Genomic DNA, 17,121 nt, shown 5'->3' with positions numbered 1-17,121 from the left:
ATTCCCAATTTATAAATGAGGAAATTAAGACATAGTTACGTAACTTGCCCAAGGCAACACATCTAGTATATATAACAGAACTGGGATTCAAAAGAGTAGAATGATGCTATTTTGCCTCTGGAAAAAAAAAAAATCCTGAAGCGAATAAATAACTGAATGTGCAGATCAAAAGAGAATGTGTTACAAGCAGCTGCACCATTTTACCTACTCACCAGCAATGTATAAGGATTCCAGTTGCTCCATATCCTCCCAAAAATTGTTACTGTTCATTTTTGGACTACAGGATTCCATTTATAAGTAATATCTAGAGTATGCAAATTCATAGAGATAGAAAGTAGATTAGAGGTTACCGGACTGGGGCAGGAGAGAATGAAGAGTTATTACTTAATGGTTACAAAATTTCTCTTTGAGATGATGAAAAAGTTTTAGAAATAAATAATAGTGATGGTTCCAAAATATTGTGAGAGTAATTAATGCTGCCGAATTGTACACTTAAAATAATTAAAATGCTAAATTTTATGTTACATATTGTAGTAAAATAATAATAAAGAGACAATGTATTCCAGGAAAATTTGGTACAGAATGCTAGACACCAAGACATACCCTAGTTAAGCTATTAAAACTTAGGATAAATACAGAATTACCCAGTTTTCTAGACACAAGAATATCCTCCACAAGGAGAAAAAAAAAAGTCAAGTTGTCCTCAGACTTCTCTATAGCAGGATTCAATGTCAAAGATGCAAGAATGGTTATCTAAAAGATATGAGGGAAAGAAAGCATAGTTCAAGAATATAATAGAATATAAAGCTCACAAGTCATTGTTGTCGAGAATAAATGTACTCAGGCAGTGTAATATCCATAAGATCTTGAAAAAAATACTTAATTACAAAATACAACTAATTAAAAGCAAACAGAAATAAAAGATTCATGAATGCAGACCTCATAGCATAAGGATTGATGATAAGTAATGAAACCATATAAATATAGGACTCACAGTAAGCAACTTGGACAATTACAGTTAGAGATCAGGGTATGAAGGTTAAAACCTGGGCAGTGTAACAACAGCAACCACCAGCAATTAAAACTGAGAAATTGAGAGAGGGAGAAGAAGTTGCGGGGAAGTGTGATAGTTCTAATAACATATTTGACAGCATGGAGTCATTAAATAAGCTTAACATCAAAATAAATAGTTAAAATATAACATAATTACTTCAAGCTCTTAATGCTTTCATCACAATCTGTGTTCTTTTTTTTTTTTTTTTTTTTTTGAGACGGAGTCTTGCTCTGTCGCCCAGGCTGGGGTGCAGTGGCGCGTAGTCGGCTCACTGCAAGCTCCGCCTCCTGGGTTCATGCCATTCTCCTGCCTCAGCCTCCCAAGTAGCTGGGACTGCAGGTGCCCGCTACCACGCCCGGCTAATTTTTTGTATTTTTAGTAGAGATGGGGTTTCACCATGTTAGCCGGGATGGTCTCGATCTCCTGACCTCGTGATCCAGCTGACGTGGCCTCCCAAAGTGCTAGGATTACAGGCGTGAGCCACCGCGCCTGGCCCATAATCTGTGTTTTTAAAGAGATCTTTGGGTAAGTATCTCTTGGTAAAGAAGTATTTGAAAGGCTAGATTTCTTTCAATTTTGTTTTAATTTCTTTTTGTTCTGCTAAATACAAATAAAGACAAATACAGTATTAAAAAAAACTTAAAGTAGCATATATTTTATCCCACATTTGATAGTATTTATTTCCACCTATTCTTCCGTTCATCCGCCCATCCTCATCCATCCATCCGTCTGTCCTTTTGTCTCTGTGTATATCATAAGATATTTAAAATGATGTTTGCCGTATGTTAATGACAGTTATTTCTGGGCGGTGAAACTTAAGATTTTTTTTAAACTTGAATCTTTGTATTTTGCATTTCTTGAATTCCTCAAAATGAATATGTATCATTTCCCAATAACAATAAAGTAATCTTTCTTCTTTAAAAGTAAAAAGGCAAAGCAAATATGTTAAGATATTCACAGTGGTTGACGCTAGATGGCAGAGTTATGGGTATTTATAATTTTATTCTTTGTAGATTTCTCAATTTTCTGCCTCTTTTAATTTATTAAAATTTAAAGAGCATAAAAGGAAAACAGATGAAGTACAAAGGGGATTGTCCTAAGTTATATAGTCAGAAAGTGATGGAGTGATGATTTAAACCTAGATACAAGGACAGGAATTAAGAGCTGGGGCAGGTTGGACGGGCAAAGGGGAGAGGTAGCATCAGAAGACTTCTATGGTGGAAGTAATCTAGTTTTTTCCATCACGTGGAAGTGATCCGATTTTCCCCTTTTGGGTGGGAGCAGTGTTTCAGTTGTTGGGTAAGTTACTTGCAGTGAATCTGATGCCCACACTATTGTAGGAATCCTAAATCCACAGGAATCTGGAAATCCTTCCATCCAACCTGTACTTGAACAGATGAAGGACTATAGACACCAGATATTATTTTATACAATGGTAAGCTTCAGAACTGGGTACTGCTTTTAAGGCAATCTAGTGCAATCCTAAATGCAAACTGAGCTTTGTGTTACGCTGCATGAACTAGGAGTCTCCAGGTCCTGACCAGACCAGTCCCATAGCCATGGGGTGAGAGCTGATTCAGATTCAATAGATATTTAATTCAGGCTTCCCTTGTGTCTATAAGTGGGCCGGGGCTTTGACTTGTTCTATCTTACATAATCACCCCAACATCGAGGTAGGTCATCTTCTCCTCCCACTCTCTTATTTTATTTTTTTTTGGTTGATGGAGCCTCACTCTGTCACCCAGGCTGGAGTGTGGAGTGCAGTGGCATGATCTCTGCTCACTGCAACCTCTGCCTCCTGGGTTCAAGCGATTCTCCTGCCTCAGCTTCCAGAGTAGCTGGGACTACAGGCGCATGCTGCCACGCCCAGTTAATTTTTTTGTATTTTAGTAGAGATGGGGTTTCACTGTGTTGCCCAGGCTGGTTTTGAACTCCTGAGCTTAGGCAATCCACCCGCTTCGCCTCCCTAAGTGCTAGGATTATAGGCCTGAGCCACCGCGCCCGGCCCCTACTCTATTTTATTATTACAAATTTGAGTCTAAGCATGAGGGTAAGTGACATTTACAGAGTCACCCAGTGTAGTTGTAGTGGGGTTGCATCATGGCCCCCCAGCATTGTGCAAGGTGTAATTCCTGGAACTTGTGACTGTGACCTTATGTAGAAAAAAGATCTTTGCAGATGCAGTTGAGTTAAGGATCTCAAGAGGAGGTTATCCTGGATTTAGGGTGGATCCTAAATCCAATGATAGCTGCAAAAGTGAGAGTAAAGTAGAGGGAGATTTGAAATGCGAGACATGAGGAGAAGACCATGTGAAGACAGAGGCAGAGATGACCTCAGGAAGCACCAGACACCACCAGGGGCTGCAAGAGACAAAGAGGAATTATCCCCTAGAGGCTTCCGAGGGCACACAGCCCTGCAGACCCACCTTGATTTCAGACTTCTGGCCTCCAGAACTGTGACAGAATGAATCTCCTGTTATCCTAAACCACCAAGTTTGTGGTAATTTGTTCTGGCACCCTTAGAAAAGTCATACATCCAATTAGGAAATGGCTGGAAAGGGCTCCAAGCCAGGGTTTCTGTCTTCTGGATTGGTTCTCTCTGCTCCATCTCAGTTTCCTTCTCACCCAAATGCCAGTGAGTGAAGAGCAGCCATCCTGATATGGGAGCCACACCTGGCAGGAGTCACACCTGGCACCTGGAGTCACACATGGCGGGACAGGGCTCTGTGTCCCTTGCATTTGTTTCCAGCAGCCCTGTCTCCTGTCCTCCTCAGTCCGGCTCACTTTCCCTGCCAAGCCTCAGAGCAGGTTCGGAGGCCTTGGAGAGGAACGAGAATTGGGCAGTGACGTGATTATGGCACCAATATCTCTTGCTTGGGCTTTTGATTCAACCCCCTAACTAATCTCCTTGCTACAGCCACATCCTCTGTGATCCAAGTCACATATTGCTTGTTGATGCACAGCTCCCTAAGTGCTCTCCTATATCAAAGGGCATGAAGCCCAGAAGCCACATTTCCCAGATTCCTTCACCTGCAGGGTCCCAGTGAGATCCCACAGATGAGAGATCTGAAAGGTCAAAGAACCAGAGAGCAGTGAGTCTCCCTCCGGCAGCTGAGAGCCTCTGTAGGGGTGTGGGCAGTCAGCAGACTTCGAACTGTGCCCATGTTTCTTGAGCACCTACCCAACAGTCACCCAAGTAGCCAAAACTACAGACACAACTTTTCCTGTGGTCCTTATACTTAGGGATTTCCTGAGGACTACCTTCCCCACTGACATTCCCCAGCCTCCCAGTAGCGGATAAAGGTCTGAGTCTTTGTATGAAAACTATCTACTTGACGCATCCAGAGTAGCTCCTGTTTTTTAGAGGGAACCTTGACAAAGACAATTCATCTCGGTGAAATGAATATTTTATCACATCTCATTTCTTCTTATAAACACCCATGGGCTCCTGGTGCATGGTCAGCTCCTTAGCTTGACTATCAAGGACTTGCTTTGTCCTTTTCCTGGGCCTCCACATCCCCTCTCACCAGTCAGGCCAGGACACTAAATACCTCTGTGCTGTCATAGTCCTGGACTTTCTCATCCTGTTCCCTCTGCCTGAAATGATCGTTCCCTCTCCACCTGGAATATTCCTGTGTGTTTTTAAAGAACCAATGCAAATGTCCCCTCAAAAATGCCCAGACAGAGCAACTTGCTCCCCCAGACCCATTGTCACTGTTGGATTCTCTGGGATTCAGAATCAGAGATGGAGATGAGTGTTTATTAGGATGTTTATTGGGAATTGCTCCCTGGACTAGTAACTATGGAAGGGAAGGAAGGGACGAGCAGCAGGCTGGGGGAGGAAGTGAGCTGACGCAGACCTCAGGACATCATTAGCCAACTCCACGGGGAGCTAAAATGGCCCATCCGAGTCTGCAACAGGAAGGACTGGCTGAGGCTTTCAACCCCAGCCTCCATCAGTTGCTGGATGTGCAGCTCCCAGAAGGGCAGACCTTGGAACTACACTGTGAAGCTGACAGAGTCCCTGGAGGGGCTACTGCTAAAGACTGTGTGCCTAAGTGCCCTGGCAGCTGGGGAGACAAGTTTCTTTAGAGAGAGACCTGGGCAGGGCATCACCAGGTGTACCATACCCATTTAGAGCAAGATGTCTTCAAGAATAAAATATTTATTCTGTGTCTCTGCATGCTTGGTACCACATACATAAAGCTTGCTCAGTGGTTTAGCGGGCACATAATTAGTAAAAGAATGAATGAATGAGGGAACAGATGAATGGATATAAGGGTATGGAAGAGACAGAAGCCCAATTAAGCAGGAATTTCTTCAAATAATTTCTATTTGGTGGGTTTCACCCACACCTGTTGTCTATGCTTTTGGCTCTGGGTTGTAGTATATCAATTTTGGTCAGGACAAGGGAAACTTGGGGCATGGCTTAACCCTTGGTGTAGGTGGTGAAGAAAATAACCAGAAAATCCCAAGAAGTAGATAAAGCATTGGATTTATGTGTTTGAAATGAGACAGTGAGTGCCACAGAGAGCACAGGGCTCGGGAACTCTTTCCACCATACACAGAGTCCATGGTGGAAATAACCTTAAGAGACTTTGGGAATCCCAACCTCTTGCAGTTTTCCTTAAAAATTCCCATGAGAACAGCAACAAAAGCAACAGATCATAGCAACACTGGAAAGTGAGACAGGTGAACTTTTGACAGAATCTGGGAGAGTTTTCCCTCAACTCCAAGGCTAATAGGAATGGTCAGGAAAAACGTAGCTTAGCCACCTATGCTGTGCCACTAACAAAAGGAAGATGTGCATCCATCCTTCTCTGTCCCTCTAGTAAAAGATAAAGGTCTGTACCAACTTAAATGGGACAGACATCCGTTTACAGCATGAAGAGGACTTTCTGAAGCACTTAATGTTCTATTGTTTTCCTCCCACCTTTCTTTTCACATCCTGCTCGAGGCTGAAACTCACAAATACAACAGGGCAAAAATTATCAGAGACATTGTGGCAGCGCATTGCATCTTGGAAGGTGTCGTTTTCACAAGTGCAGTGCTATAGGTGGGCTGGAAGGAATACTTCTGTGGATGGTGGTTTTTCATGTACACCATCTCTTCATAGTGTCAGAGAACCAGGCAGTGAGTGACAGAGAGGATCCAATCCCTGTCCTTCTGAATCTCATCATAGTTAATAATAGTGGCTAACATTGATTGAGAATTTAGTATTTGCCTGATACTAAGTCAGAGGTCAGCAAACTACAGCCCATGCATGGACCCCTCTGCTGCCTGTTTTTGTAAAGCTTTACTGGAACACAGCCTCATCCGTCCATCCATTTATCCATTGTCTCTGCAGTTGTCACACCCCAACAGTAGAATTGAGTAGTTGTAACAAAAACTTTTTGGCCTGCAAAGCCTAAAATATTGACTGTCTGGCCCTTTATGGAAAAAGTTTGTCAGCCTTTCTACTATTACCTGTATTAATTCAGTTAATCCTCAAGCTTAACTGAGGATCCTGTAAGATTTGGGTTTTTTTGTTTTTTTTTGAGACGGAGTCTTGCTCTGTCACCAGGCTGGAGTACAGTGGCTCAATCTTGGCTCACTGCAACCTCCGCCTCCCGGGTTCAAGTGATTCTCATGCCTCAGTCTCCCAAGCAGCTGAGATTACAATCGTGCGCCACCATGCCCAGCTAATTATTATATTTTTAGTAGAGACAGGGTTTCACCACGTTGGCCAGGATAGTCTCAATCTCCTGACTTCATGATCCACCTGCCTCAGACTCCCAAAGTGCTGGGATTACAGGTGTGAGCCACTGCACCTGGCCAGGTTTGTCTTTTTATTATCTCCATTTTACAGATTGGGAAACAAAGACAGAGAAAAATCTATGTAATTTGCCCAGGGATGCACTTTAGGAAATGAGAGGGCTGGGTTTTGACTGCAGGGGTGTGGCTCCAGAGCCTGCATCTTCCTTGCCATGCTGTGCTCCTAAGAACAAGGCTGTAAGATTAAAAAAAAAAAAAAAAAATCTTCCCTATATTAGGAATTAGGAATTAGGGTGTGAGGTATACCTATCTACTTGCCTTCCAAGTGTATATTCAAAAAGAGGATTTGACATATGAGGGCCAAACATGCTATCCTTGTTCTATTAGCAAAAGATGAGAAGCACTGGTCCACAGTATTTAGAAGAGAATAGGTCGAGACTCAAGAAATTGAATACGGGCACATGATCTACACTATAAAAGTGAGACAGCATCAGAAATGCACAGGCTCAGAAAATAGACCATTCATAGATCCTTCCTGGGGAAATAATCGTTGCAAAGGTACTTCAGAGCCTCGAAAGATGAGCTAAAAATCAAGAATTTAAAAAGGGGTAATCATGGCATGAAAAACTGGCGTGCATTCCCTGGGGGGGCATCTACAGGAGCCCTATTCAGCTTGTTTCAAAGCTCTTGAGGAGCATTTTCATCTCCGCAAACTGTCTCTGATGAAGTATCCTCACTGTTTTGTTCACAGCTGTACTCCCAGGGCCTACAACAGTGCCTGGTGTGGAGCAGACACTCAATATACATTTGTCGTAAAACTAACCTGCAGCGTCAGTGAACAGGCAGCCCTGTTGAAGGGGTGCTTGCTCCTTTCCCATTGGGATTTGGATGTCGCTTCAATGCAGACAAGGCCACTATAAACTGTTATCCCCCATTAAGCCTCTTCTTCAGGAAAAATTTACCAACCACAGTAACAAGCCCAATTAAATGCCATAACTCCTTGGAAAGCACTAACCTATGCCAGGAAATGAGACTGTAAGGAAATACCTCCAGACATGTGTGACTGTCTTTCCATGAGGACTTGTCACTCCTCCTTTCTACTTTTCTGTTTGTTTCCCCATGTATTATTTTATAGTTAAAAACAATATTTTCCCATGCTCTCTCTAAATATGATGTTCCGTCATCTCTACAGAAACCCTGCTAGGACTGCCTTAGGTATCTCTTTGGGTGATGAACAGAGTAGGGCTCTAGAAAGTTTATTAGGAGTTAAATTCTGTCCCCACCAAATTCATATGTTGATTTCTTCACTCCCAGTATCTCAAAATGTGACCTTATTTGGAAGTAGTCATTCTAGATGTAATTAGTTAAGATAAAGGCATATTGGAGTAGGGTGTTTTCTGAATTCAATGTGACTGGTGTTTTTTCCTTAAATGGAGACAGATGCACACATGCACACAGAGATAAACCATGTGAATCTGAAGGCAGAGATAAGGAAGAGGGGTACATCTACAACCCAAGGAATGCCAAAGATCGCCAGCAAACCACCAGAAGCTAGAGGAGGGCATGGAACGGATTCTCCCTCACTGGCCTCAGAAAGAACCAACTCTGCTGACACCTTGATCTCAGACTTCCAGCCTCTAGGACTGTGAGACGATCAACTTCTGTTGTTTCAGCCACTCACTTTGTGGTCTTTGTTATGGCGGCTCCAGGGAACCCATTCAGCTCATTGCTTCCCTGGCAGTTGTCAGCACTAGAGCTGGAGCTGCCTCTACTTCCTGATTTTTTCTTGTTCTACTCTCTTTCCATCTGGGTCCAGGTTCTACTGCAGGGCTTGGTGGAACTGACAGAGACAGTATCTTTGGTGGTCTAGAGTGCAGAGACCACTGGACTGGATGAGGTGGACAGCAGCAAGAGGAAGGGGAACCCAAGAGATGGTTGGGGTCTGCATTGTGTTCAAGGGGGTAGTCCAAAGTGCATTTTGGTACAAAAAGTGGGACAAGGGAGGAGGGCTAGGGATAGGGAATGGGAGAAAGGTAAGATTGAAATAGGAAACTAGCTTTGCAGCTGAGAGGATGGGGGCAGGTGGAGGAGTGAGGGATGAAAGGGGAAGAGTGGGTTCAGGATGAAAACCGTAGAAAATCTAGGGGTTCAGGTGCTTGATTTCGAGAGGCCTCAGTCGATGGACACATCCTAGTGGCTTCAAGGACTCAGTGGGTCTGGGAGATGCCTTCTGTGTCATTTCTGTGAGTCGTCATTCTCTCCTGGTGTCCATTTCCTACCTCCTGGCACACCAGGGCAACTATGGTGCCTCAGCAATAAGGGCCCCACTCCCAGCTGGCCCTCACTGGGGTAGGGATTGGAGTCCTTTCCAGAAGTGCATGTGGGAAGGCAGTTTCAAGAGAGGCAATGTAGGGCAGTGGTCAAGAACACAGGCTAGGCCAGGCACGGTGGTTCACGCCTGTAATCCCAGCACTTTGGGAGGCTAAGGTGGGCAGATTGCCTGTGGTCAGGAGTTCTAGACCAACCCGGCCAACATGGTGAAACCCTGTCTCTACTAAAAATACACAAATTAGCTGGGTGTGGTGGCACATGCCTGTAATTCCAGTTACTTGGGAGGCTTAGGCAGCAGAATTGTTTGAACCCTGGAGGCGGAGGTTGCAGTGAGCCGAGATCATGCCACTGTACTCCATCCTGGGCAACAGCGAGACTCCTTCTCAAAAAATAAATAAATAATAAATAATTTAAAAAAGAGCACAGGCTCTGGACCCATGCTACAGTGCTGTGGAATCTGGTAACCTGTCCTGTTGAGAAAAGCAGGGAACATCCAGTGGACAGGAACTGGCATGACCCCCAGGTTATTGTAGTCTACCCTGATAGGCTGAGGCTCAGGCAACCTGTCTGGGGAAAAAAAGTGGTTCTCAAACTTGAGTGGGTGTCAGCATCCCCTGGGGGACTTGTTAGAACCCAGATCGCTGACCCCACTCAGAGTTTCTGGTCTAGTCAGTCTAGCTTGGGGCCCAAGGATTTACTTTTTGAGGGGTTCCCCATGACGCTGATGTATCTGGCTCAGGGCCACACTTGGAGAACCACTGGCGAAGAGAGATGTTCCTTGTTGTCAACAGCATGGAGATGTTCCATGGCTTCCTGGTGCCTTCTAGGCCCACTGCCTCTGTGGACAGTGAGACTGGACGTGCCTTACCCTGCTGAATTCTAGGGTCAGTTATCTCACTGTTGTAGTCAAAGATCTGTGCGAGGGCTCAGAAATGCTGCTTCTGCCACCGATGATCATGGTAGCTAATTCTTAACTTGTCAGGTACTGTTCTAAGCATGTAACATATAGACACATTTAATTCACGAAACAAGCCTAGGAAGCATGTACAACTTTTGCCATCGTCACCTCCATTTTTCAGATGGAGAAACTGAGGCTCATAGAGGTTAAGTATGTTGCCCAAGGCCACACAGCTGAGAGCTGACAGAGCTGGGATTTGATCTGGCAGTTTGAGTCCACAGTCCGTGCCCTTGTCCTTCATTGTTCCACTGATCAGGCAGGAGAAGGGAGGCAAGAAATGACCCTGGTGATGTTGGACAAGTTATCTGGCCTCTCTTTGCCCTCATTCTTACCTCAAAAAAGGAAATAGCTTTTCCAATCTTAGAAGAAAAAAATACCTTTACATTAAAAAAATAAGCTGTCAGGATTAATTGGATAACAGCTGTCAAAGTCTTGTAGCTCCTTAGAGGATGGTAAAATAGGAGGAATAATTATTGTGCTATTTTCTTTGCAGACCCTAGTACATTTGGGGGAGTCAATAAGTGTCTAATTATATTCTTGGTAATTAGCAGTGATGGAAAGAAAATGGCTCAGGCTGTTGGAGTTGGGCAGAGGGAGAGTCTTCATGTTTAATGGCCAGTGGCCAAGACCTCCTGCCCCTGAGAGAGGTAGGCAGGGCATGGCCCAGGGTAGGAGGTAGTTTAACAAGTTAGCACCCCTGTGGTAGCACCATTTGTTGATTTGCCCAAATTTATGGGCCCCTGCCCTATCAGGGCTGGGGAATTAGAGACCAGCTAGTCCAGTGGTTATCAAAGTGTGGTCCACAGATCAGTCCTATCAGCATCACTTAGAAACTTGTTAGAAGTGCAGATTCTTGGACTCCACCCCAAATCTACTGGGTATGGGACCCAGCACAGTTTAACAAGCTTTCCAAGTAATTCTGATGCACACTGCGATTTGGGAACCGCTGTTTCAGAGGGAAATGATACTGATCTTGGAGTCAGATACACCTCAATTTGAATGCTGGCACTACCACCCTTTGGCTGTGAGACTCTGGGCAAATCAGGGCACCTCTCTGAATATCAAGTTCCTTATATGTAAACTGAAGGGTGAGAGGTTAGAGAGGTGGTCTCTAAGGCACTTGCATTCTGTCTGCAATTTCTTCTAGCCCCCCACAAGGCAGAAACTGTCTTGTTCCTTGGCTTTGAAACAGGCTATTTCATCTGCATGGAACATTCTTTCTATTCCCTTTTCCCCTGTCTGACACCTACATAACTTAGACCTCAGCCTACAGTTTATTTGCTCCAGAAAGTTGTAGGTGTTTTCTTTTTATACTTCTTCCCCCAAATCAAGTCTGGGTTCTTGCCTTGTCATAGAACTTTCCACATTCCTGTAATGGCTCTTTAGAAGTCTGTAATCTCTAAGAGGATAAAAACTCTTCCATGCTGACTGCTGTTCCCCTAGTTTCAGACACATAGTAGGTGCACAAATAATACTTGTGGTTAGAACAAATTTTATTAACTTGATGAAATGCTTGGCTTTGGTGGATTTCATGAGGAGACTAGTGGAGGGGTTAGCCTTCATGTATGAAACCACCTTGGAGAAACTGAGGCATAGAGGTACCAGTAGAGTTAGGGATGCAGTGGCAGAGAGAAGCCAGGGGAGAAAGCCAGCTTCAGTAGTTGAGGATTTGAGAGTCGGGTGCTGTGGAATTGGGGGCAATCTTTAGCAGACCTCCATGGGGCTCACCGTAGTCCTCCATGGGACCCCTTCCACCTGGTATCAGCATTAGATGGTGTGATACACGCACCTTCAGTGCTTGCAGCATGGGCTACTAGTGAAGAGCAAAATAATATGATGGCATCTGGGCAGCACACACGGTAAGAAGTCACTCCTAGTATCCCCAGGGCAGGCATTTTGCAAAGCTCAGAGTAACTCTTAGCTTCGGTTTATTATTTATTTATATATTTATCTTGGACAGGGTTATGGACCTCTTTGAGAAACAGATGGATGCTCTCCCCAGGAAGAAAAAAAGAGCACAAAGACACAAACATTCCCCACTGTCGACCTTGCCACTCACTGGGTATGTGAGGAGGTTGCTTTCAGACCCAGTCGTGGTAAGGGAGATAAAAGCCTCAGGTGAGGGGAAGGGTAGACTTAAATACTTGATGTCTCTCCGAGCCCTGGCATTTTAAAGCTTGGCAATAATAGCGATGACCCAATTTAGTAATGTGAAGGCAAGACAGCACCATTTTAACAGGATTAGTCATCTCTTCTTTTTGCTGTCTTTTCTCCCCCTTTCCATTTGTGTCTTTTCCCATTGCAAATATACGAGGTAATAATCCAGTATTTTCTATGGAGCATGGCAAACATGCTATATATAAGACACAGTTGAACATTCTGTGAGTGTAATTGGAGCATAAATGTAACTAATCAAAATATTATCATGCCAACGGATGTGTGAAGAGTTTGGAGATTTTAAAATATATATATTTTAGTTCCATGTCATTTCCATTTAGAGCTGCAGAAGCATAGGACTTAGCCCAATGAATGTCAAGAACAATTTGGGGTCTGACAATGTTCCCAGCAGCCCTGTTGTTCTCTTTACTCTTAATATGGCAGCAGCTTGACAACTGACTTAATTTTTGTTCGTTCTTTCCATTCTTTACCCCTCTTCCTGCCTGAACCAGCTCCCCAGCGCAAGGCCAGCTAACTCCAGGGAGTTTATGATCACTCCTTGCCATCAAACACAACGTGCCCGCATGTGGTGTGCAGCCTAGCAGCTAAATGAAAATTATAACTTCCTAGGTTTGAATCCTGGCTCTGCTACCAGCTGTGTGGCCTTGAAAAAGTCACTTAAGGTCTCTCTTTCTCAGTTTTACCATCTGTAAAAGAAGAATGATAGTAGTCACTACCTCATAGGGTTTATATTAGAATTAAACAAATGAATCTTAAGTAAAACATGATGGTATGTGTTGGCTGTTGTTATTGTTAAGAGGAGGAGTGACTGAGAAGATAAATAGATTCTCGTGAGAACACAAAAAGTATTGCATTCCTTTGGGAACAAGACTCAAGGAGAAAGATCTTTTCTTCCCATCCCTTCTTCAGAGAGAGTCTAGGTAGAAAATCCAAGCCAGCTTGGGCTCCTAACTTACCACTAACTAGTCAGGTAAAGTCGCTGTAAAGTCTTGGAAACAGACTTCTGTAGCTGGAAGGAACTTTAAAACCTCTACCTGTATATATACCTGTTTTGCAGGTGAAGAAACAGACAGAATTCTTGCTTATGGGGCAGGGCGTGGTTAAAATGGGTGCATAGGAAGAGGTGAAGAGTCTGAAGGGAGAGTGGCATTATCTGACCTTCAGTTTCATCTGGACTTTGCCAAATGAATTGTCTATTTCCAACATCAAAGAGCAAATCGGTCAAGACCTTATGTTTTACAGTTTATGTTGCTGAGTTGTCATTCTGTTGTGTTTTGGGTTCCATTGTTTTTCCTACAATAACATTTAGTTTTGCTCCTGGGAGATTGAATTGAATTGTTGGGGAAGGCAAGTTATGAAGTAATAAAGGGAGACGCAGGTCCCAGTATGCCCTGCAACATTGTCCCTGGGTCTGTTTTCATCACATCATCATTGGAAGGACCAAAAGAAGTATGCTGGGTAAAAAGTCTTTATTTTCACTTTTGCTTTTGTTTGGGAGGTCAGGAGGGATGCAAGCTTATGTAGCGATTGCATGTAGTTTAGATGTTATTCTGCTTTGTCTCCATAATCTTTCGTCTCTTCTCTCCCCCTGCTCAGTACCCCTTCCCTCGCCTGCATTTCATGTCTCCTGCTTCTCTGTCTGCCTCTTTCCCTTGTTCCCCTTCCTCTCTTCTTCCCTTCCATCCTGCCTCTTCCCCCTTTTCCCTCCTTTCTTCGTCTTAGTTTTCATTACTCTTTTGTTTTCTCCTTTTTCTTCTTCCCCTTCTCTGTTCCTTCTTTCTCTTGTGTCTCTCCCTCTTCCTCTCTGCCTTCCTCTTTTTCTCAGAAAGTGTAAAAGAATGCAGGGGTGCTAGGGATTTGGTCTTTGAGGAAAAGACTCAAGTGCACACAAACTCCCTGCCTGACTCTGCTTGCATTAGGGTATCCAGCACGGGTTAGCAGAGCCTCTCCACCAGTGTGCCCTCAAATCCAATCACTGGGGGTTAATACCGTATTTAAACTACATTATCCACAGCTACATGGATTATTAGATAGTTGTTTCTTCAAAAATTGCCTTAACAAATTTGCATATGAAATGCTGAAACCCCAACTTACTGGTCTGAATGAATGATTACAGAAATGCTTATTACTTGTTCACACAAAGTGACAAAATGTTCACAATGTTCAATTCCTTTGAAGTTTCAGGATGTATCTTTTTTTGTTTTAAATAGGTATTACATATCCATTAAGCTCTAATTAACACCACCTCCCCATTTTCTGGTATATTAGAAAAGCAGCAGATTTCTTTTTTTTTTTTGACACTTGATAATTCGATTGCTTTCATAGATAATATGAATAATGTTGAATGATATGTTTATTGGTGTGGCTATTGGTTTATTGTTATGTTTGCGACTGGTTTGATGATTACTAGTTTTCATGGTAATACTGGTAGCACTATCTGCTTCTCTTGCACCTACATTTTCTTACTTCAAAGCACATTGTGCCTTTTGATGTCTTTGTGCCACTTTCACTTTTATTATGACTAGATAGCTAAATTTCATCATTATGGACTTTTAAATTAGATTCTGTTTAAAATACCTATAATGGAAGTATGCACTCTGAAGTATAGGAACAACAATTCAGAAGTGGCTGTTTCCTGGACATTAGTGAAAGCCATGTAGGGAAAGTGATATTTAAGTAGTTTAATGAAGGACCATGGCTGAGCTGGGTGGCGTGGATTTCAGGAAGGGTATCACCTGGGCAAAAGCCTAGTGGCAGGGACATGCGTAGGATGTTTGGAGTGTGTATTAGTTTCCTATTGCTGCTGTAACAAATTACCACAAATTTAGTGGCCGAAACCCCACACATTTTAATCTGGACATCAGAAGTCCTAAGTGGGTCACACTGGCATACATTCAAGGTATCAGGGCTGCATTCTTTTCTGTAGGCTCTAGGGTAGAGTTTGTCTTCTCACCTTTTCTAGTTTTTTCTGGCCACCTGCAGTTTTTGGTTCACGGCTCCTTCTTTCATCTCAAAGTAAGCAGCATAGCCTCCTCAGATAGCTCCTCAACTGTGATTCTGACTCTCCTGGCCCCCTTGTCCGCTTAAAGGACCCTTGTGATTACATTGTGCTCAGCTGGAAAATCCAGAATAATCTCCCCATCTCAAGCTTATCTGGTTAATAACCTTAATTCCATCTGAACCTTAATTCTCTTGCCATGAAAGGTAACATATTACAGGTTTCAAATATTAGGATATGGACATCTTTGGGAGGCCCTTATTCTGTCTACCACAAAGTGGCCGAGGTCTGTGTTTGGAGGGGAGGGTGGGGGAGACAGTCTTCATATAAGAGGCAGGAGGGGTGGGGGTCAGGATGTGCAAGGCTCCAAATATTCCCATGAAAGACGTTGGGCTTTATAGGAAGTGGGGAATTTCCTATAAAGGAGGACCTCAGTGGAAGTTGAGGACATGTCACGGTTGGCTTTGTATCTCAGAAAGATGTTTTATTGGATGGTGAAAGAATCAAGGACTAGACTGCTTAGGAAGTCATTGCAAAATAAACAGTTTCTGACACAAATGCCATGGACTTAAATTAGGCCAGTGCCAAGGGAGTGGAAAGGAAGAAGATGGTCAGAGAAACAAAAGGAGGAGGCATCCCTGGACGTTGATGCCTTATCAATTGTGGGAGGTGGGGACGGGGCAGCAGATTTTACTCTGCTTCTCAGTGGATTTCTTACTGTTTTCTTCTTCAGTCTATTAAGGTCTCCCTGCTACACTGAAAGAAAACTTTAGGGGTATGGGAAAGATAGAAAAGAAGCTGTTTTTGAGGACCTACATGCAGCGATACTTATCTAGACACTTTATAAATAGTAGTTGTATTAATCCTCATGGCCACAATATGAGATGTGTTTTATAGCCATTTTATAGAAGATGGGACTTGAGAGTCAAAGAGTTAAGTGATTTGTTTAAGATCATCAGAGAGAAGAGATGTATCTTGGGTTCCAGTTTATCCCAGGGACCCCTTGTTAGAAGCATCCTACATTGTCCTTGCTCACCAGGGCTTGGGCCTCAACAAACAGTTGTTGAACTGCCTGTCAAAGCTGAGGCTGGGAATGCCCAACATGTGTGCACATACTTCTCCTGAGTCATGTGACGTGTAGAATGCCTAGGACTTCTATGCTTCTGCTTCCTGAAGGCAACATATGCTCTTTTCCCTCTTAAATAGCTATCTGGGAAACCACTTCTGTGGCTGTACAGCTCGGGCAGGGAACGGCAGAGTTATCTGTGGTAGAAACTGAAATCGGAGTCAGAAAATCTGAGTCTAAATCTTCATTGTATTGGTTGACCTTGGCCAAGTTACTTGTTCCCTACTGGAGTTTATAAAATGAGTAGGTTGGGTTATTTAAGTTTCTGTGACTCACCTGGATGTAATTTGTTATGCTTTGATAAGTAATCCACAACTTCAAGACCAGTGCTATCCAACAGAAATTTCTGTGACAATGGATGTATTCTACACCAGCACTGTTCAATATGGTATCCACCAGTTGTGTGTGTCTACTGGGCACTTTAAATGTGGCTAGTATCTCTAAGTAAATGATTTTTTTCTATTTAATTTTAATTATTTTAAATAGGCATATGGTGTTATTAGCTACTGGTTAGGAAAGTGCATTTCTAGACCCTGTAGTCTCTGCTTTCTAAGAAGGAATAATTGGTTTGAGTATTTACCACTTTCTGGCTATGTGGCTTTAAGAAAATGACTTTACCTCTCTGTTCCTTCGTATTCCTTGCTTTAAAACAGAGATAGCATGGCACCACCTCATTGGGGTGCTAAACAATGCTTAGATCAACGCCTGGCACATAATAAGTTC

General features: G+C 43.3%; 1 protein-coding gene and 1 long non-coding RNA gene across 7 annotated transcripts in view; both read left to right on the top strand.

Annotated features, from left to right (window-relative positions):
• Positions 1-17,121, top strand: part of PTPRT (protein tyrosine phosphatase receptor type T) — a 1,130,568-nt gene that overhangs the window by 378,124 nt on the left and 735,323 nt on the right. The gene's annotated exons all lie outside the window — the stretch shown is intronic.
• Positions 1,415-13,179, top strand: LOC129052242 (uncharacterized). Its single transcript, XR_008517191.1, has 3 exons — positions 1,415-1,579; positions 12,057-12,214; positions 12,766-13,179. It is a non-coding gene; the product is annotated as an uncharacterized LOC129052242 (long non-coding RNA).

Source organism: Pongo abelii, chromosome 21 (assembly GCF_028885655.2).
Source record: "Pongo abelii isolate AG06213 chromosome 21, NHGRI_mPonAbe1-v2.0_pri, whole genome shotgun sequence".
Lineage (NCBI taxonomy): Eukaryota > Metazoa > Chordata > Mammalia > Primates > Hominidae > Pongo > Pongo abelii.
The sequence above is the reverse complement of the archived record's forward strand: the minus strand, read 5'-3'. Positions and strand labels throughout refer to the sequence as shown.